We start from the raw sequence: 22,728 nt of genomic DNA on the forward strand, positions 1-22,728 counted from the left end.
CCTACAACTAGTGTATGTAGAATGGATGAGAGATATGATTGACTCTCAACCAACGCCCACGCTCTCTCTCGAGCTGCATGCATGCATCTGTATCCGCTCCAACAATAGCCATACATGTGTATCCCTGCTAGAGCATGCACGCACATCCTGCAGGTATCTTGTAATGACCTACGTAGCTCCACCATGCTCCATGCCAGTGTCAGTCACCATATGACTAACAACTCCCACTGCAAATGCTCCCACTACAGCTGCTATGTCGGGTCTCGACAGTAGAAGGTCGTACATGAGAATCCCGAACGCTGACGAAACCTGCACAATCTCGGATAACCTGACCATATCAGTCATCCCAATGCAATATGCATCTACTGCATCATCATTAGGGCAAGTCGAGTATGGATGTGTCGATCCCGGGGTACTCATCATCTTCCCCTCATCCACCAACCTCTCTCTGAATGGGTCATGTAGGTCCATCTTTTCATCATCATCAACTGGGACATTATGATCTTCAAGGTAATCATCCATGTCATCAGTGTCCTTATGGTCTATCTCTTTTTCATAGCCTGTGGTTAGATCTGCTTGAAGCTGAAAATAAGCCATGAAATGATTATTTTCAATAATATTTGTGGAGTTTCCTTTTCTGAGGAGACCCTCAAATAAATATCCCATCCTGCACAAGGTGACCTCCCAACTTGCCGGTAGCAAATTCTCCATCATGGTAAGCAAGAGACTCCCAGTTTTTGCAGGACTTCCATAGTTGTTTTTTTGATAATGTATGGACCTGGGAATATCTTGCTCTTCTAGCATCAATCTCAAATTATTTGAATTCCCTCTTATGTTCTTTTGTAAGGAGTGATCAGGGTTGGGACACCGCATACACAAAAAGAATGATTCAAGAGATTGAATCGCTATGCCACATTCTCTCTTGCCTCTCTTTGCTGCATAAACACCACTATAGATCTTCAAATCTGATGAATATGCTTGCTCTAGAGTAACCTACATGGCTTCTTTGTCTTTTTTATCAACAAAAATGACAATGTTGCAAATTACCACTTTGCTAATGGTGGCATATACTATTCTATCAATGAAGTTATGGATATCATCGCTAGAAACTTCATTGATAAAGAATAGTTGTGGCTTATCCCATGCTGACTCATTCTTGAAGAAGTCATCTTCTGAGACTCCCCTGAAGTTCACAAGCTTTCCAGACTCTACCGTAGCCTCTACATTGAATTTAAAGCTTTGGTGCATATCTGTCGGCATCCTTAATAGCCAAAACGTCCGAATTCGCCGTTTTTTACGCAGACCCAGGTACAAAGTACTTGCTTTTGTTCAGAGCGGCCGATTTGGGGGGTGTATGATGTGAAGTCAAAAATTTTTGACGATTGGGAAGATTTCTACCTGTTTTGCTGCAGATCTACTACCAAGATGCCCACACTGCTCCACCACAAAGGGAGCACACAAGGGGCAATCACTATGCAGCAAAAAACAAGTACCTTGAGCTCCACAATGAGCTCAAAACGCAGCACTCCAAGCTTTGATCTGCTCACCTCTCTCACACACACGCTCGCAAAGCTGCGAAGCTCGCCATAGCCAAGCTCGAATCCAAGCTCTGATACCAGTTGTGGGGATCGAAGGAGCACACACACAAGGAAAGAGGGAGAGAGGAAGAGGGACACAGGATATGGTGCTACCTCATGTAGCTTATTCTGCATCATCCACAATAGAATGGCTATACACTTATGTAGTGTATGTTAGTGTTAGTGGGCGTTCACACAGGGCGGCTGGCCATTGGCCTTTTACCCCAACAGTAATTCTCCATATAAGCATACGCTCTCTCGAAAAGGTTACTCGGTGAGAGACAGACCTTGTTCTTTAGGTCGGCTTGACCATAAAGAGCGTAAAGCTGCCTACCTCTTGTCATTTCTTCTGCGGTTACATTATGAGAGAAAAAGAGGAAATGAGTTTTATGCAGATCTTTCATACAATAGCCCACCATACCTTCAAAGGTGTGCATTTTCCTTTGTCGCAAAGCACGACACATTACGATGCCACCCATCGACTTGCAGAGATCCCATGCAAGAAACTTCTTAATTGTTTTCCCTATAGCAATCAAAGACGTAGACATCAGCATGACAACCATCTGGAAGTGCAAATGATGAACCGTCCCCCCCTTCTCCAAGGAGAACAAACCCTTCGCACACTCCAGACGGACAAACTCCTCCAATGGCTCCTAGAAAGCAAGGTCCACATCGCCATTGCCCACGTCTACGGTCACAGAAACCTCAAACATCCTTTGCCTCTTCTCTTTTGGAAAAGATAGACACTTGCTGACAGAAGGGGTGCTCTTCACTGAAGGGGCCGAGACAGAGTGCCCTACATCCGAAGAACCCGCAAGGGGGGGAAAAAAAAAGACAGAATTCAGATTTTTTATGCCAAACACTTATTTCATTAATTTTGGACTTGTCAATGTACAAATTCATTTTTACATATACTTTTGGACTAGTTTTCAGATAAAATTTAAGAAAAACCCAATCTTCAAAGCACATATAAAAACATAAAAACAAGCATTTTTTTATATATTTTTTAAGGACATGAAACTAAAATTATAAAATTTAACGCAGCCTACATAAGTTACATGAAAAAATAAGATTCGGTTGTTGTAAACTCTCTTAATATTTAATGGTGTTAATAAACACCTTCAAAAGTTAAGCCTGAGATTTTCAAGACTACATAAGTTACATGAAAAAATAAGATTCGGTTGTTGTAAACTCTCTTAATATTTAATGGTGTTAATAAACACCTTCAAAAGTTAAGCCTGAGATTTTCAAGACTACAGCCATTCAATTTGATGAATTTTCTATTTTTAAGTCCTTAGCCTAAATTCAACCCATTCAAGAGCTGAGCTCATCTCTTCCTCATCGATGTAGTTAAAATTATAGAAGAGAAGTAAGGATTGATGAATTTTCTCCTGCATAACACTTTGTTTGTTCCGAATGGCTTGCGCTTCCTCGGGGGAAAATCTTCCATAACGAGCCACACGCGAAGATATCTCACTTTGAAAGTCTATCAACTCTCTCCTATATGACTGCAATTTATCTATTTCAGTAGTAGCCATACTTATTTTTCTTTCCTCTTCCTTCTCTAAGCCCTGACAAGCAAAGTCATCCTTCTCGTACTGGGTTAATGGAGCTGGATTTTGCTTTCTCTCCTCTCTCTTTCCTTGGTTCTCGGCAATCCATTCTTTGAGGCTGCTAATGGCTTGCTCGACAGAATCGATTACTTTAAAAAGATCCATAATGGCTGCAAGATGAAAGGAGTATGCTTGAGAAGAGGAGGTAAGGTTGCGGGCAAGATGGAAGGAGCAAGCTTGAGGAGAGGAGTAAGGTAAGAAGAGTAAAGTGGAAGAAGTGTGGAGAGGAGTAAGGTAAGAAGAGTAAAGTGGAAGAAGTTTTTGCTGCGGGTGAGATATAGAAGACGAACGAGGTGAGGAAGGTAACGAGAGTGAGGAAAGATATAGAAGACGAACGAGGTGAGGAAGGTAACGAGAGTGAGGAAGGTAACAAGAGGAGGTAAGGCAAGATGAAAGGAGTATGCTTGAGAAGAGGAGGCAAGGCTGCGGGCAAGATGGAAGGAGCAAGCTTGAGGAGAGGAAGGAGCAAGCTTGAGGAGAGGAGTAAGGTAAGAAGAGCAAAGTGGAAGAAGTGTCTGCTGCGGGTGAGATATAGAAGATGAACGACTACTAGGGAATTTATAGAACTACAGATGCAAGACCGTAATGCGAGATGACTAGATGCAAGATCGTAATGCGAGACATTATAAAATAAAATGATGGGATGCAAGACCGTAATGGGAGACATTTGAGACATATAAGATAGTGATAGTACATTGAAATCTATAAAATAAAATGATGGAACACAAGAATGATATAATTAATAGAATCTCATCATGAGATATTCTTTTAATATAATATAAGTTAGTAATTATTAGAATCTCATCATGAGATATTCTTTTAATATAATATAAGTTAGACTTGCTGTACATAATAAATGATAGATTTTGAGTACATTGAAATCTATAAAATAAAGTGATGGAACATAAGAATGAATTCTTTTAATATAATATAAGTTAGACTTGCTGTACATAATAAATGATAGATTTTGAGTACATTGAAATCTATAAAATAAAGTGATGGAACATAAGAATGATATAATTATTAGATTCTCATCATAAGATATTTATTGTACATAATAAATTAGACTTTCAAAAAAGTAAAACCTAATGTATTGTAATGAATAAATATCATAAAATATCCTAATGTATTGCAACATTTAACATAAGTTTTAAAAACACTATCATTAATCAATACAAACAAGATAAAAATCTTCAAGGACTCATGTTTCTTTCTACATGTTTTACAACTGAATAGAGTCTGATGAGTCCTCTTGAGGCTGTGATTCTCTAAGAGTACATTGAGTCTCTACTTGTGTGGATGGTGTACATTGAGATTCTACTTCTGGTGCAATCGGGATAGACTTAATCTCTTCCTCCTTTACAAGATGTGATGTTGTAGATGCACATTGAGTCTCCACTTCTTGTGTAGGAAGAATGCATTGAGTCTCTAATTCAAGTGTAGACTGTAATGCTTCTACTTGAGGCTGTTATACAGAAGGAGACTGAATTGTCTCTTCTTTTTCTTTGGCTCCCTTAGGTTCTTCATTGAGTCCATCATGTTGTTTCCCAATGATAGCAGCTAGATAGTGAACAGTCTTAGCCACAAAATCTTGTAGCTCGAGCTTGGTATATGCTTCTACAGAGACATGTTCAAAAATTTCATTGAGATACAACATGAAGTTGTAGGCAATTCTCCACCCACTACTAAACATGTCTTTTTGCTCCACTGCGAGGCGTGTCTGGAAATTTGGTTGGTCTTGATGCTCCCTAATTTTCATAATCGCAGAAACTAACTTGTTTGCAGACCTGTCCATCATGACATATGACAAAGTGAATTTGTGTAGTAAATAGTAAGATGCATGTTCATAATGATATGATAAAAGAACACTTACCTGAACACCGCGTGAAAGCCTGTAATTGAGTTGACAAACCAACAATGGTTGTCATCAAGGTCCCATACTATCAGGCTCCAATGTGAACTACATCACCAATAAAGAGCGATAAGATTTATCACAATATTAAGTATTAATTGACACAATATTATAAATAAGAGAGTAAAAGAAAGATTGAGACCATACTTACTTCTCATAGTATGGCATAAAGACAAGTAGTATGCCATCCAAGTCTAAAGATTGTAGAATTGAACAAACATCATCTACTGTCTTCTTGGTATCACTAAGTACAGCTGAAAGAAGAGAATCGAGCATACAGACGCGATTCTGTACTGATCTAGGAAAATGAGATATAACCGTACTAAATAAACAAATGTTAGAAGCAGATTGAATCAAATGATTGAAGTATCAAGTCAAGATATGTTCATATCAAACCTAAGGATGGCCATCATGACTTTGTCATTAGCCTCTTTCAAAGGGTCGGAGAGGATTGTAACTTCCTCGCTACCAAAAGTCAAAACACGAGGTTGCTTGCTAATGATGACCTTAACCTCAGAAGAGCTCCCCATTTCGTCCAATACAGCGGTTACATCAGGACAACTTATGGGCGTAGCAACCAATGTTTCCTCTGGATGCTCCACCACGTTATCAATAAATGCCTTAATGATAGATCACATAAATGCATATAGATGCAAGTCTGTATATGTGGACAATGAGGTTTCACCGCCTCTCAAATTAAAAATTTGAGCAAGGAGCAAAAAGCAGTTATATCCAACTCTCCACCCACAACTATGGTCATCATTCTGCTTCGCTACAGGGAATGTTACATACTCTATTTGATCTTCCAAGTCACCCTCCATTTGCATAAGTGCATCTATAGCACTTACCAACTTTCGAGCAGATCTACACATCAAAATAGAAAACATAAATGAATGTGCGCATTGCATAGGATGCATCTCATTGACATAATTATGACACAAGTAGGTTATACTTACTCTGACACACTGCCATGGATAGATGCTATTGAATTGACAAAGAAGCATTGCTTGGCTAAGATGTCCACAATTACCAAGCTCCAATGCAAGCTGCATTATCAATTAAGAATAATTATTATTTGATATAATCCTCCACAATGTAAGAGATAAGCTAGGTAGGGATTGATACTCACTCCTCGTGATATGCGGTAAAGATAACTCGCGCCGCAGTCAAATCAATAGGTTGCAACCACTTAAAAACATCATCTATGGTCTTCTGCTTATTGCTAAGTACACTAGAAACAAGAGGATCGACCATATATGCACATCTTTGTATATATAGCGGAAGCTGTTGTAAAACCATACTGCAATAAAAAGAAAAGAATATTAGTTCATTTGATCCAATGGAAATACAAAAGCATAAAGTCAGTAAAAAGTTTGTGTCAAACCTGAGGATGGCTATTATAACCTTGTCATTGACCTCTTTCTTGAAGTTTATGAGGATTGAAATGTCCTCTTCATCGAATATAAAAGTAAGAGGTTGTTCTCGAACTTGAAACCTAACTTGAAATGACTTCTCCATTTGCTGCAATGTATGATTATTTTCTAGAGTCATCCGATGGATAGCCAGAGCAGCTTTGCTTTCTTGAGATGAGCTTTCTATATTCTCTGCTCCAGCTATGTCCTCCTCATCCTCCTCCTCTCCCTTCTCCTATAAAAGGATAAAATAATTATGAGATTCAAAATTTTAAATTAAAATTATAAATTTAAAAAGACCTTTAAATGAATAAAGAAAATTAAACATAAGTCTTCATACCTCTACATATCTTCGTGGTCTTTTTATGTAACCTTCAGAGGCAAGGTCAGTGTCATATCCATCTTCTTCTGCTTCCTTGCTATCGCTGGTGTCCTCACTATTATATCCAGAGCTTTGATCATTTTCATCATCTTTCTTGCTCTCATCATACATGATCATCTCTATGTCATCCTCTTCATGTGAGATCGGACCTTTCTTATCAAACTTTATTGCGAGAGAAGCCACGGTATCAAGGTATTCCAAGCAAGCAGGGCTCTCAATAATATTTACATTGTGTCCTTTTCTGATAAGAGCTTCAAACAGATGTCCCATTCGGCACAATGTGACTTCCCATCCGGACGGTAGCAAAAATTCCATCATACTAATTAAAAGATCAGCACTTTTTGCTGGCCTTTCATAGTGATTTGCGTTGCGATGGAGGGGACTTAGAGCTTCATGCTCTTCCAGCAGTAGTTGCAATCTCTTTGCATTCCCTCTTATATTGTTTTGTAAGGAGTGATCATCATTTATCTCCTCTCCCATTGGCCTCTCTATTAGATTATCTTCTCTCTCTCTCCCACCCACTCCCATCCTCCCACCCCATTCCCACTCCCACCCCATTCCCACTCCCACTCCCACCCCCATCCTCCCACCCCACCTCCCCCATTCTCACTCCCACGTCCACGCCCATTCTTTCACCTTCCCCATTCCCACTCCCTCTCCCACTCCCATCCTCCCACCCCACCCCTCCCACTCCCACCCTCACCCCACCCCCACCTCCCCCATTCCCACTCCCACTCCCACTCCCATTCTCCCACCCACTCCCATCCTCCCACCTACACCTCTCACTCCCACTCCCATCCTCCCACCCCCACCCCTCCCCCCCCATTCCCACTCCCACTCCCATTCTCCCACCCTTATCCTCCCACCTCACCCGTCCCACTCCCATCCTCCCACTCCCTCTCCCACTCCCACTCCCTCTCCCACTCCCACTCCCACTCCCATTTTCCCACCCCCCCACCTCCCCCATTCCCACTCCCACTCCCATTTTCCCACCCCCCCCACCTCCCCCACTCCCACTCGCTCCCCCATCCTCCCACCCCACCCCTCCCACTTCCACCCCCACCTCCCCCATTCCCACTCCCATCCTCCCACCTCACCCCTCCCACTTCCACCCCCACCTCCCCCATTCCCACTCCCTCTCCCACTCCCATCCTCCCACTCCCACTCCCCACCCCTCCCACTCCCACTCCCATCCTCCCACCCTCACCCCACCCCCACCTCCCCCATTCCCACTCCCTCTCCCACTCCCACTCCCATTCTCCCACCCCCACCCCCACCTCCCCCATTCCCACTCCCTCTCCCACTCCAACTCCCATCCTCCCACCCCCACCCCCACCGCCCCCATTCCCACTCCCTCTCCCACAGCTCTCCCTTTCTCCCACTACCACCCTCCCACACTCCCTTTCTCCACTTTCCCACTCTCCCTTTCTCCCACTACCACCCTCCCAACTATCAATTCCACTATTACTTATGAATTCTAATTAAAACTATTACTTAAATAAATGATATTACTTGAAAACACTCATAGGATTTAAGGTTTAGGATTTCGTGGTTTGGGTTTAGGATTTGGGGTTTGGTGAGTTAGGGTTTAGGGTTTAGGGTTCAAGGTTTGAGGGTTAGGGTTTGGGGGTTAGGGTTTAGAGTTTGGTGGTTTAGGGTTTAGGGTTTAGGGGTTAGGGTTTAGGATTTAGGGTTTAGGGTTTAGGATTTAGGGTTTAGGGTTTAGGGTTTCGGGGTTAGGGTTTAGGGTTTAGGGTTTGGGGGTTAGGGTTTAGGGTTTGGAAGTTAGAGTTTAAGGTTTAGGGTTTAGGGTTTGGGATTTAGGGTTTAGTTTTTGGGAGTTAGGGTTTAGGGTTTAGGGTTTGGGAGTTAGGGTTTAGGGTTTAGGGTTTAGGGTTTAGGAGTTAGGGTTTAGGGTTTAGGGTTTAGGGTTTGGGGGTTAGGGTTTAGGGTTTGGGAGTTAGAGTTTAAGGTTTAGGGGTTAGGGTTTGGGGTTTAGGGTTTAGGGTTTAGGGTTTGGGAGTTAGGGTTTAGGGTTTAGGAGTTAGGGTTTAGGGTTTGAGGGTTAGGGTTTAGAGTTTAGGGTTTGGGGGTTAGGGTTAAGGGTTTAGGATTTAGGGTTTAGGTTTTAGGAGTTAGGGTTTAGAGTTTAGGGTTTGGGGGTTAGGGCTAAGGGTTTAGGGTTTAGGGTTTAGGAGTTAGGGTTTAGGGTTTAGGGTTTAGGGTTTAGGGTTTGGGGTTTGGGAGTTAGGGTTTAGGGTTTAGGGTTTAGGGGTTAGGGTTAATTGTTTAGGGTTTAGGGTTTAAGGTTTGGGAGTTAGGGTTTAGGGTTTAGGAGTTAGGGTTTAGGGTTTGGGGTTTAGGGTTTAGGGTTTGGGAGTTAGGGTTTGGGGTTTGGGGGTTAGGGTTTACGGTTTACGGTTTGGGGGTTAGGGTTTACGGTTTAGGGTTTAGGGTTTGGGAGTTAGGGTTTAGGGTTTAGGATTTAGGGTTGTTATTGGTTAGGGTGTAGGGTTGTTTTGGTTTACGGTTAAGGGTTTAGGGTTTAGGGTTGTTATTGGTTTTACGGTTGTTATTGGTTAGTGTCTAATTAAATTTTCAAACACGTTCTGGATTTTTAAATCATTAATAAAGTAGATTATTGAGAACAGACTAATGTTCTTTATAATGGTTGTTACAACTTGTTTGCAAAGGAAACTCACAAAGGAGATGGCTACAAAATTTATTCCGGGGATGGAGGTGATTTTATGTTGCAAAAGAGTAGTTGCATTTGCTACAATCCATGAAAGTGATCCAAATTCTATTTGTCACTTTAGAAGACTTGGCGAAGATAAGGTGGCGGTTATCGTATCAAGGATTCTTAGTGCACATGTTGAGCTAAAGCATAAGTGTGGGGATATGGAAATCCTTGGAGATGTTATGCCCTATAATAATTCCAACAAAGCATTTATTGCATGGGACAGAGATGAGACTTATCCAACACATGTCATCAGGAATACAAAGTGCATATCTTTGGATTTTAGAGTGGGAGATATTTTACAAATGTTATCATTTACAAATAAGTATGTAGCAGAAGGTCAAGTCTTGGGATTTGAACAAGTTGAACACTGGACATTTGCGCAGATGAGAATTCAAAAAGTTACTGATGATGGTATGGATGATAACTCAATGTCATTGGATGGTCCCTACTATGAGGTAGGTAAGGATTTGAGATGGAGCATGCAATTTTTAAAGATTGGAAAGACTCGGCATGTGGTTTTTAATGATAAACATAATGTATACTACAACATCAAAGAATTGAAAGAATATGCCAATGTACCAAGCTCTATTCCTTCAGAGATGGATGATTCCAATGCACTCAACTATAGCACTGACGTCTTATCAGAAGTCGATGAGTTCATTGGTACCGAGAAAGAAAAATATTTCACAAGTGATGCCTTATCCGGGGTGGATGAGTTCATGCACATTGAGAACTTGGGCAAAGATGTCAAAAGTGTTATATCTTCAAGCATGGATGGCTTCATGGATACTGATAAAGTTCTTGGAGTCAAAGCAGGTAACTATGGAATTATGGAAATCATGCACGATAGTATAATGAGTGATGTTCTCTCTGGAGTAGAGGAGTTTCAAGACTATGGAGTTATGAAATCCATAGAAAGTGCATCAATGAGCGATGTTCTCTCAGGAATAGATGAGTTTGAAGATCATTCTAGACACTCTATCACCACTGACTATGGAGTTATGAAATCCATAGAAAGTGCATCAATGAGTGATGTTCTCTCAGGAATAGATGAGTTTGAAGATCATTCGGGACACTCTAATGCCATTGTGACAAGTGGTTCTACGATTGTATCAAAAGTAGGGATGAGATCAACAAAGGACTATTCGGTGTTTGACTTTGATTGTGAACTTGTAAATGCTACAAATGGTTTGACGAATGTATCAAAAGCAAGGATGACATCAACAAAGGAATATTCAATATTTGACTGTCAGAGTGATAAGATCAAGGATGCAACATCTCATGAAAACAACGTGACAAATAAATCTTACAAGGAGAACTACACAAATCCAAATAAGAATGTACAGAAGGTCCCAAAACGAACATACAGATGCATGAAAAGACAACGAGTGCAGGCAGATCCAGAAAAGCAACCAAAGAGAATAAGAGTAATGAATGAAGATGTTATGCTAAAAGCAATGCGATCTACATGCTGTAAGCATACATGTATGCGATCCATTAACTTACATGACATCAAGGGTTGTAGAGAACATGTCTGGCAAAGGAAAGGAAGCAGAAGAAATGAATACCTACTCACGAGATTGTCTTGCTTTCTTGTAAATGATAAGAGAAGGCGAAGTTCAGGACATCAAATAAGGCCTCTTATAAATGGAAAAAGTATATGCAATAATGCATATCGCATTATTACAGGATTATCACATGGCACATATTGGAATTTGGCTAATAAAGCAAAGTATGGAGTTAAATTTAACATTCATGGAAACATAGGAAGGCCCAAAACAAGAGCCTCAACGGTTGCGGCAACAGCAATTTTGAAAGATTACATTTATGAAAATGCTTTACCGCAACCCCACCTATCAGAAATGCATCTTCCGATAGGTTTGACCAAAAAAGAAGTATTTAACTCTATTGGAGAAACACAGAGGCAAAGAGGGCATGCACCGGCATCTTTTCATACTTTGTATACTCTTTGGAAAAAAAGCTTTGGACATGTTAAAATCCCAAAGAGGCAAAAAATGTCAAAGTGCAACGACTGTGATGATCTAAAGCGAGCACTTGAGAGTGCAACATCTCCAGAACAAAAAGAAGCTTACAAAAGAAAGAGAGAATTTCATCATGGACTTGTTCGACATTCTAGAATAAAATATGCATTTTGGAAGGAGCAAGCTATTTCTCACCCAAATGAGTACATGTGCATTATTGTAGATGGTATGGATCAAAATACAACAACATTACCTCGATTCGTTAACACTCCACCTAAGCTACAAGGCAAATACTTTTTAAAGACACATCTATGTGGAGTGTTAGTGCACGGATTTAAGTTTTTTGCAGACATATGGATTGATTCCTTGCATCTACACGATAGAAATCGAGTTGTAACATCCGTTATGAAGGCAATTCACAATGTACATGCAGAAAAAGGTCGCCTACCAGCAACTTTGAGAATACAAGCAGACAATTGCGGACGAGAGAATAAGAATGTACTCTTCTTTGCATTTTGCTCAATGCTAATCGCTCATAGAATCTTCAATGAGATTGAAGTTGGGTTTTTGTTGGTTGGGCACACACATGAGGATATCGATCAGGTATTTAGCACAGTTTCAAGAGAACTAAAACACAAGGACATGGAGACAATGGATGACTTGATAAGAAAATGTGGGAGGCAAGTTGGTGGCCGTAAGGAAGGAACAATATGCTCAATGGTTGAGAGGATGTATGATTGGAAGAGCTTTATTCTACCTTTCATACAAAAAGGTGGTGATGCCCTGATTGGTCATAGCGCTCCACACTATTTTCGATTTTTCTTAAAGGATGAAAAACCAGTGATGCAATGGCAACACTATTCTCTTGATACAAAATGGGAACCTGAAGAACCTTACTCTCTCTTAACTTCAATCCCGAGCAAAGAAATGCATCCAACATGGGCTCGTATAAAAGAATTCAGCGAGAAATCCAAAGGTGAAATAGAAGGCTTAAAAGCTTTTATTGCATACAAAGAGGAAATGCTCCGGAGATTTCCTGATTGGAAGCCCTCTTGGAAGGAACACACTACTGTTGTAATTAGCAAGACCTACCAATTGATAAAGGACCTTGCAAAAATGCGAGAAGATGATATTAAGGCAGAACGGCCTTTATTTTGGCCAAATGTTGGTAATGACTTGCATCCAGCATGTGGTCTCTTTGAAAATGAGTTTGAATCGTTGCTCCCACGTCCATATTGTGGACCCAAGAAGAGAGAGTTTATGCCACAAATAGACATAGATGTCCATTGTTTTGTTGCAGTTCGACCATCGGATGATGAACATGAGAACGTGAAGTTTTGGGTTGCGAAAGTAGTTGACGTGAGCATGGATGACCGGGGGAGAGCTACAACATTTACAGCGGTATGGTATGAGCCAAGGGGCAGGAAGGAGAACCAAGATAACAGTACATTGTATAGTAGTTGTTTGAAAAAGGAATGGGTCCCAAACCATGAAGCAATTTCAAGACATTCCACAGAGACAGTCATAGTATCCTGGAAATCAAGGTCAAAGAAAACAAAGAAGCACATGGGGTATGATGTAGAAGACAAAATAAAATTACCGCAACCAATTATTACGCACATTACAGAGTTCACAAAGATGCTCGCCCAGGAGGAAGTAGAAGGAGATAGCGCAAATGAAGAATGCCCATGATAACACCATTCAAATATCGAGAAAGAGTGAAGGTGGTGGTGGTTGTCAGATGAGAGTGAATGAAGATGGCACCCAAGCGACAAGTGACGACAGAAAGGACATTCTGAACAAGCAAATGTTTGGATCGCTCATTTCTGTGATCATGATAGAAAAGGACATTCAAACAAGCAAATGTTTGGATCGCCCATTTGTACTAAACTCATTGTAAAGGAAAAATTAAATTATTGAAAAGGCCACAGGAGATCCTTTGTACAAAGACTCATCCAGAGCAATATTTGTTGTAAAACTTATGACATGATAATGTAAAATTGCAAGCATAGCTATTGCTATTTTTTGGAGTACAAAAGAGGATTCCATCATGTATCATGTGTATATAAACCTTTTAATTTCTTGAATATTCAAGAGTGTTATAGTTTTCTGCATTGAAAGTAAAAAGAGTCTTACAGGTCTCTTATGTATACATTTTTAAAATGTTGTGAATCCTCAATAGCATGGTTTTTCATGGATTTAAACTAATAACTTGGATTTTTTATTTTAAGAATATGATTCTTATAAACAAGAAATACAAATTTAGGATTTAATAGTAGTTTTTGCATAATTATTTGTACAACATTGTAGAGAGATATTTTGAAATGTCTTATGTGAAAATGATAGTGCCAGAGAGTAAACTTTTGATTCTCGAATGACAGTTTCATAAAGTAAACTTTTCAGTTGGGAAGGATTTTAAGGAATAGTCCAAAAGTAGACATATGAGTCCAAAATTAATGAAATAAGTGTTGCCAATAATATTCTCGGAACAAATGAGAGAGCACACAGAAACTGACAACGTGCAGCGTTCTGCAAAGAAGTATAAAATATGCACTCTTATTCAATTTCTTATTTTCTGCAGAAATCAGAAAAAGAGGACAGATTCGAATAAAAGACAGACCTATATTTTCTTCTTGATATGCGAAAACAAAATATGAAGGACAATCTTTCTAGAAACGCGAGAAAAGAAATCACCAAATGATCTCGCGTTTCTCTTGATGGATTTAAGGTTGGGTACCAGAGCCTGGGTGCCAGGAGGTGTCAACACACTTGGAGTCTTGCTCCGCTTTGCAATGGCGTTGCATGCAAGCTTCTGGAGTGGCAAAGTGGAAGGAGAGGAATCCAAAGGAGCAGACTCAGAGCGACAGACGAGATCGGGAGAGTCCAGGAGACCAATGAAAGCACGGTTGGTCTTGTCTTTCAAGGGCTTCCTTCTAGGAGGCATGCAGGCAGAACTAGGCAGAGCAACACAGACATAAAGAAGACTGCGAGCAGGTTTTTTATAACAGGGAACGAGCTTACCTCCATGTGATGAACCATGCGGAAGCACGTGAAGGTAAGACCAACCATGGTGAGTTGCCATGTTGGGCAACGCTCAGTGATTCAACAAGGACAACAGTAAAAATCAAAAAAGGGGAAACAGAGCAAACCTTTGTATGACGAGCGGGGACGACGTTTGCGGATCGAAGGCCATGTGCAGAAGCAATCCAGCACCTGCAGATTTTGCACGAGGAGGACGAGGACAAGGGTTGTGGGGCAAACGACACAACAACATCCAGGGCATGTGGGATGCAAAGATGACGATTCAAAAGCGAAAATAGTGGAAGATAACTTACCTGCCGGAATTTCAAGTGTCTTGCAAGAGAAAGACGAGCCGGCAGATAACGCAGGATTGCATGCAAAGGCCAGTGCCATGCGGGATGGAAACATGAAGATTAACAAGCGGAAATAGTGGAGGACATCTTACCTGGAGGAATTTACAGGGTTTTGCAAGGGAAAGAGGCGCACGGAGCTCCCGCAGGTTTGCATGCAATGGACGGAGACATAGAGGATGAGCACGACGAGTGGCAGGCGGGGACGACGATGCATACAAAGTGGAGGAGAAATCATATGCTCACGTGTGCGTGCATGCAAAGGCAAGGGTTTCCACATTGGATATTGTCTATGTCATATATATATATATATATATATATATATATTATATAGGTACAATTCGGAGCAACTTCAAAAATTCACTTATCTGCCATGACGCAAATTGGCAAAAACGGGCTAATTTGAGCTTAGGAAGCTCAAATCGAGGCATGGTTTGACTCGTAGCATTTGTATGAGGTCTACTGAGCACAACGGTGCAATAAAATGCTAGGGATTAGTCGGGCACATCGGAGGTATAAGCACTTAGACCCTTTTTAGAGTTCATTTGTATTTTTTGTGTGAGAGAGCTAGAGCACCTAGAGCGGGTGACTTTCCAATGCTTCGTACGAGCTACACACGCACACCCACACCGATCCATGAGAGGTATAGTTCAAGTATACCTTAAAGTTGATGTGTATGCATGCCTTGCACAAAAACACTAAAGCATGAGCTAGGAACGGTGAGAAACGGTTCTGCACAGAACCGCACACACAACACATTGCATGACAGCTCAAAACAAATCTAAATAGCACAAAAATTGCATCAGAGCATAGGCACAGATTGGGCATCAAGCACGAACAATCATAGTTTGAAAAAGAGCTGGCCACCACTATAAGAAGATGGCCAAACACCAAGCCTATACCGACGTCGTAAGACTGGGCTTAAAATAGCCCCATCATTGGTATGCGCCTCAGAAACAACGGCGGTCTCATAACGTCGGAATAGATACATACCGACGCACATACCCACGCACATACCAATGCACATACCAACTAGTATACCAACGCACATACCGAGGTACATTCAAAGGAGCATTCCAGTGCAAATACCAACGCATATACCGTCGTTTTGAGCAGTAAATGTTTTTAGACGGAATGGCTCCAAATAGAAACCAAATGTATATACTTCCTTCAGTACCATATCAGTTGTACTCTTTATTGTACATTAAGATAAAATTAAGAAGACCAGAAAGAGGCCAATAACAATAACATTAAAAATAACAACATGAGACCAATAACCATAACGTTAAAAAGACCAACAATAGGCCAATAACCATAACCATAACGAAGAACCATAACCATAACGATAAAAAGACCAACAAGAGGTCGATAAATATGTGCAGGATAGAATTAATTACATCATAATGAGAGCTAAACAAATCTTCTCTAAATCCAAAAATTGAAATCAATGTTGAAAATACATCATGAAATGCTAAAGAAAATTAGCTCAAGTGATTACATCATAAAGATCTAAAAAATGTTCTTGAAATCCAAAAATTGGCCTAAATGTCTATGATACATCATAAAAAGCAATAAATATGCGCTACTCAAAACCCAAAAAGTGACATATAACCTACACAAACAAGCAAACATGAAAATGCAAAGAAAAATTAGAAAGTGTTGTACTTGTTATGATGCTAGAAATAAAAATGCACTAAGTTTAGAATACTTGCTAGGTCAATATGTGAACTTGGACCAATCAATTGTCTCACTCGTTGCAATTTCTTCTAACAAATCCAGCGTCCCATGTTTGTATGCATATCTTTCCTCCTCAGCCATTGGCTCATGACCCACACAGCACTCCTATATGTAGAAATCACTTAAATTAAGTCTCATGTGTATGAAAAAATCACAAACAACAATTATGAAAATACTTACAAAGACTGGGCGCATCGACTCGTATCCACCGCTCCCAAGATGCGATGAACCCACACTCTCTAGTCGTGTGGCTGCGGCCTCTCTCTGCTGCGCCTGAATTTGTTTGGCGTATCCCTGGGCTCGTGTGCTATGATCTCCCACTCCTCTGCATCAAGCCAAGTTGGCTTGGGTATACCATCTCGGAAAGCGTCCCTCGCCTCTGACCTACGATGGGACATGCACTGCTTGCAAACCTCTTTGATCCAATAATTGCTTATTGTTTCCCTTGGATCAGTTGGCCTATACTCACTTTTGATTGCTTCAATTATGTAGTTCTTTCTTTCTTTATCTTGTTCATCCCATTTGGTCATAATTCTATGACCAAATTGTATAGTGCACATTAGGAGAATTTTGAGCTCATTTGGAGGGCCTTCTAAGAAATTCACGAAACTTGTATTTTCTTGTTGGCATTAATTTCTCAACCATGCAAACTGCCTCAATGGCGTTTAGGTGAGCTGCCTCTAGTGTATCTCTCCGTATTTCTTTCGCAGAGATCCAGCGCACCAAGGAGCTAATTTTGTAGATGGTGGCTCGTAACTCCTCGGTGAGACAATCTTTTATTGCTATGGGTAGCACAAATTGCAAGAATTTGTGCCAATCATGAGACTTGAGGCCACATAGCTCATCATCTTTTGTAAATGCCCCCTTCAAAGAATGCATGCATCTTGTTGGAGTGCGAAATCCATAAATGGATCTTTTTATCTATTGTTGTTGTGTCTTGCTCAACACCCAAGGTGCTTTTGGTAGTAGCAACTTGCCATTAGGCCTTGTGCGTGCCCAAAGATCTGGCCTCCTTTCAACATGTTGCCGTAAGTTAGAGTGCCCAGCCGCCCATGAGATGTCCGGTGGCCGTCTTCTTCAAAATCCCTAAGCTACTGGCTTTCATAAGTACGGCCGGCTCTACACATGTTGTAGGCTCGGCCCGCATTTACAAAATATCCAGCGCTTAGCGCGGTTTTCACAAAAAGGTTATATTACAAGCGCATCCGCGTGTTAGGGTGTTAGTGTGAAAAGGCGAGCGGATGGTCCTATTAACCCGAGGTGCGGAGCGGGTTAACACGACCATACTCCCCCCGGAACCCAAAAACTTTGATTTCTCATAAGGTGCTGGTGGAGTCATCAAAGTAACATCCGCCAATCCCTAGTCGGCATCGTTTATGGTTGAGACTAGGACGGTATCTGATTGTCCTCGAGCCCCCAAATTTCGTTCTTGATTAATGAAAACATCCTTGGCAAATGCTTTCGCAATAGTTCCTCTTTCATAAATCCAAGAATTTCACCTCTAACAATGAAATACGAATGCCCCCAACCATAATCATTACTCCGGTCTCGAAGACCAACACAATAGGACCAGAGTCCTATCGCGTTATTCCATGCTAATGTATTCAGAGCATAGGCTTTCTTTGAGCACTCTAATTTTTTCAAAGTAACATCACCGAATCCGTGTCCCAGCCAATTAAGGTGAGGACTGCGTACCCGACAGAAAGGGCGGAGCGACCAGTGCACAGCAAAAGAGGCGGACCGCTCGCCCCGCCCCGCCCCGAGATCCAACTACGAGATTTTTAACTGCAACAACTTAAACATACGCTATTGGAGCTGGAATTACCGCGGCTGCTGGCACTAGTCTTGTCATCTTGACTGCCAAGTTTTGGCAGCCCAATGCAGCCCCGGGGGATTCACTCTTCATTATAGGGGGACGTCACCTGCGTGCATGAACTTTAAGAAAACCCCCTATTTAAGATCCACGTAGGATAATAAAACACCCCTATTTAAGCTTATAAGATACCACCAAAATTCTATTATGTCTTCCCCTTTCCTTAAATCTACGTTCTTTCTCAAGTATTTAGACTACACAATAAGAAAATTTTGATTACTTTCCCTATGACTATTTAAAACCATATATAAAACCAAACTTGTTTGGACTAGTTACCCAAGGTAGCCTATACTATGTCCCCCCCTCTTAAATATGGCATGGCCCCCTAACTTAAATACAATATTGGGAAAAAATAAAAAGAGCCCCCACCCCTAATTTATAAGCTTATGCCTCATTTCAAAAAACCCCCCTATTGTACACTCACGTGATATCATAAGTTTCCTCCTATGAATCCCCCGGGAATGCAGCTTCCATACTTTATTAACATGAGTGATGTTGATCTGGCATTCCACCACCCATACTTTATTAACATGAGTAATGTTGATCTGGGATTCCACCAAGTGTGCATAGATGCCTTTAGTACTCGGTGATAGTAATGGTGTGGAGTCCACCCAAACCCAATCCTTTAGCACTTGTTACAAGCCATTGACACCTACATCTATTGTACCTAAGCCGTGACCTCCTCCAAGAAAGTCTTGCATGACCTTGGGATCTTGTACGTGACCATTAGATGGTCGCAATCTCTACATCCCAAAGTAGGACCATCCCATAAGTTCATGAAGTGAGAAAGCCCGAGGTTGTTCATTTTATGGGCTAGCACTTCATCTTGCAAAGCCAAAGGGGGTTTACAAATAGGTAACTTTTGAACTATAGCAATGCTATTGGACCTCTACTTGCTAAGCTTGGGTCGTTAAGGGGGGTGCCGTGTTGTAATGATCCCAAAACACCATATTAGAGAATTTGGGAACTTTTGAGGGGTTGTAATTATGTAACATTCAATGTTTTTCATTTATTTTTCCCATAGATTTGGCAGTCCATCCAAATCTTGCAAATGTGCATGGTTTGCATCAACATAAATAAAATGTCAAATGTTGAGGTTTCGACCAATGCATGGTATTTTTTGAGGGGTTACAATTACAATGCATTGAGTGCACTCCATTGACTTTCTCCCTGGATTTTGCCGTGTATATGAAACTCACAATTTGGAGTGTGCCTGTTTTGCATTAGCTGAGAAAAAAACATCATATGTTTGAGTTTAACGAAGCATTTTTTGCCTCTTCTCGAAAAAAGGTGGTGTTCAAAAACACCATTTTTAGTTTAGTTGGAGAAAAAGTAAGAATGCAACACTAGTCCTTGATGTCGAGTGTGCAGAACTTGCAACCACAAAGCAATGGTCTGCAAAAAAAAAGATAAAGAAAAAAGATCAATGTCATACCTTCCAAATATTTGTCAGTATTCAATTAAATTATTGTTGTGCAAGGAAAAAAAAGTCATGCTTTTCAAGTACCTTCACTCCATTGTGGAGTCAGCATCAGAGTCGGAATCTGTTCTATGAGACAAATTGGATAAAGCTCGCTTGCGTGCAATGGTTGGTATCTTCACCTTGATGGGGAGGTTGCTGCTCTTTGAGGAAACCTTCTTTGAGAGGTTACATTTTGGAACCCATGACCATACAATAGCATCAACAGATTCCCAACGTGGAGGATCACCTTTATTGCACATCCAAACCTTGTTCCAACAATCTGCATATACCTCCTCAATTTGTGCATTGTGTCTTTTGCATATAGGTGCCCAATATTGTATGAAAACCTTCTTGAAATTTTTAGATTTATTATCCTTCTGTACATCAGTTTGAGCAATGCCTAGCCAAATTGGGTAAATTTTTTCTGCTAGTCGGACCAAAAGAAAGTGTCCTTTTTGTACATCAACCATTGGATCAAATGATTGTTTTGGCTTTTTCCTTTGAGGTCCACAGTAATGATCATTCAACTCTTCAATTCCTTGAAACTCATCGTTTTCATTATCAACTACTTGCACACAATCAATATGTTGCGTCTTTGGCCAAAATCTCTCGTACATGCCCTCTACACTATTGTTTGGTTTATCAAGCTCATCAATCATGCTCTTCCAGTACTTCACTACTGGCTTGTAAAACTTTGTGAAAGATGCTTCTGGACCTTGCAAGTGTGCCCATTTTTCCCAAAAGCGTACATACTCCTTGATACCAACTATCACATCTAAGTGATCCTTCACATACTTGAACATGGTTACATAAGGTGGCTCTCCACTTGGTAGCATTGGATGACCATCCGGATGTCTCTTCCACAACTAATGCCACCTTCACTTGGTTGCCAATCTAATGATCGTGGATGCACTTTATATTGCATGATAGGAACTTCATTTCGCATAAAGAACCGAAATTGGAGAGGCTTTGAGTGTCCCACTAAAGAATCTTTCCCATCGCATAGGCATCCATCAACATAGCTCTTGAAATCAGGGACTTCCGTTACCAAAAATGGCGTTGGAGAAGACTCCTCACATTGTCTAAAAGTATCCATGAGATGTGCAAATGTCAATGTTTGGCTAGTTCTTAACCTCTCTGAAAACCTGCTAAACATTGCATCAATATCCTCATGTGTATGCCCAACCATCAAGAATCCCAATTGAATTGACTTGAAAATCCCTCGAGCAACAAGTAATGATAGGTATGCAAACAAGTACCTATTCTTGTTTTCAGAACCACAATTATCCAACTGCAACAATAGGTGTTCAGGTAGTTTCTTATAAGGATTTTCTTGATGGGAACTTCCAATTCCAAGGTCTTTGAATGTTCCACCCACTGCTTCAAGATGAAGTTGTTGCTTGCCATTAGAAACATAGTGAGAATCCAATGCTTCTCTTGAGGTTAGTGCATTTAGAAGAGCATTGTCAGACCTTGGCATCCCATCATGTACCAAATCTCCAAGTGCATGGTTATCAAATCTTTCAAGATTTCTCAAACACAAAGCCAATGAACCAATTGTGAAGTTAGGATCCGACGGCCAAAAGGATAAAGAAAAGTGACCATAACGTCCTTGACCATGTCCATGTGTTATCATGCCAGTCAAAGCCACTGGGAGCTGAAAGGATTTGTCTGTGTCCTTTGAACGATTGCGTAATCTAGGGATGGCTGTCTTCTTTTGGTCCATCTTATCATGGATAATGCACAAGTATGTCTGAGGATACATTTCAGAAAATCTGCGCCAAGTGTAGTACACATTTCTACAACTTTTTTGTTGTAACATGTGCTTTCTTCTATCTTCCATCAACTTATTATGTTCATTTTGGCATTTTGTCGCTGCAAGATGAGCCTTGATTGCACTACATAAACCACACTTAGAGAATTCACTTGTTTTTGACAAAGTTACATGCTTGAATTCAAAGTTCCATATGCAGTTGAATGTGGAAGTTGACATCTCCTTACAACCCAAACTATGCTTTAATTGCATGTTAACTTCATAGAGAATATCAACCTGCTTGTATACATCCGGTATCACCAACTGTGTTTCCCTTGATCCATCCTGAAGTGTTCTACTTTTGTGTGGCATACGCTCAAAATTGTTATCCACAAAATCTTGGATTATGGCTCTACCCAGTTCTGTGTGGTCCCAACCTCTCCGCACGATTCCTTTATTACCATGTATGCACCTTCGTATACCAATTTCAAATTGCTCCTTGTATCGATAAAATGTTGTTTTTGGAATACCATGCATTTCATACCATGCTCTACAACAAACTTGAATACCATTCAATGAAAATACATATTTGAACTGCCCATTGTCATCTTTTCAACAAGCAACCCCAAGAGTGTCATATACATAATTGGTGCGAGCCTCCAAACTTTGGCCCCAATACTCTATGCGTAATTTGGATATCATTTGACGATCGGCGAATTGACAACAATTTTGTTTACAACAATCAATCATAGATACTTTTATGACTGCATCCCTTGTGAGTCTAGATTCATGATGCTAATGGCATGCCATGTTTTTTAGCTTTTCTCTTTATCATGTAGTAACGCCTCTTTTTTGTGGATTTTTCCATTGGGTCCTCATCTTCCATGTGCTTTTTCCCAGAACCACTTGAAGAA

At 40.7% G+C, this 22,728-nt stretch overlaps 1 pseudogene; it reads right to left on the reverse strand.

Annotated features, from left to right (window-relative positions):
• Positions 1–16,705: 16,705 nt before the first annotated feature.
• On the reverse strand, positions 16,706–17,124 carry LOC147891496 (uncharacterized; annotated as a pseudogene).
• Between the last annotated feature and the right edge of the window lie 5,604 nt (positions 17,125–22,728).

The sequence above is a fragment of the Dipteris shenzhenensis genome, chromosome 17, assembly GCF_047967505.1.
Source record: "Dipteris shenzhenensis isolate YYH24624 ecotype China chromosome 17, Dip_SZ_1.0, whole genome shotgun sequence".
Taxonomy (NCBI): domain Eukaryota; kingdom Viridiplantae; phylum Streptophyta; class Polypodiopsida; order Gleicheniales; family Dipteridaceae; genus Dipteris; species Dipteris shenzhenensis.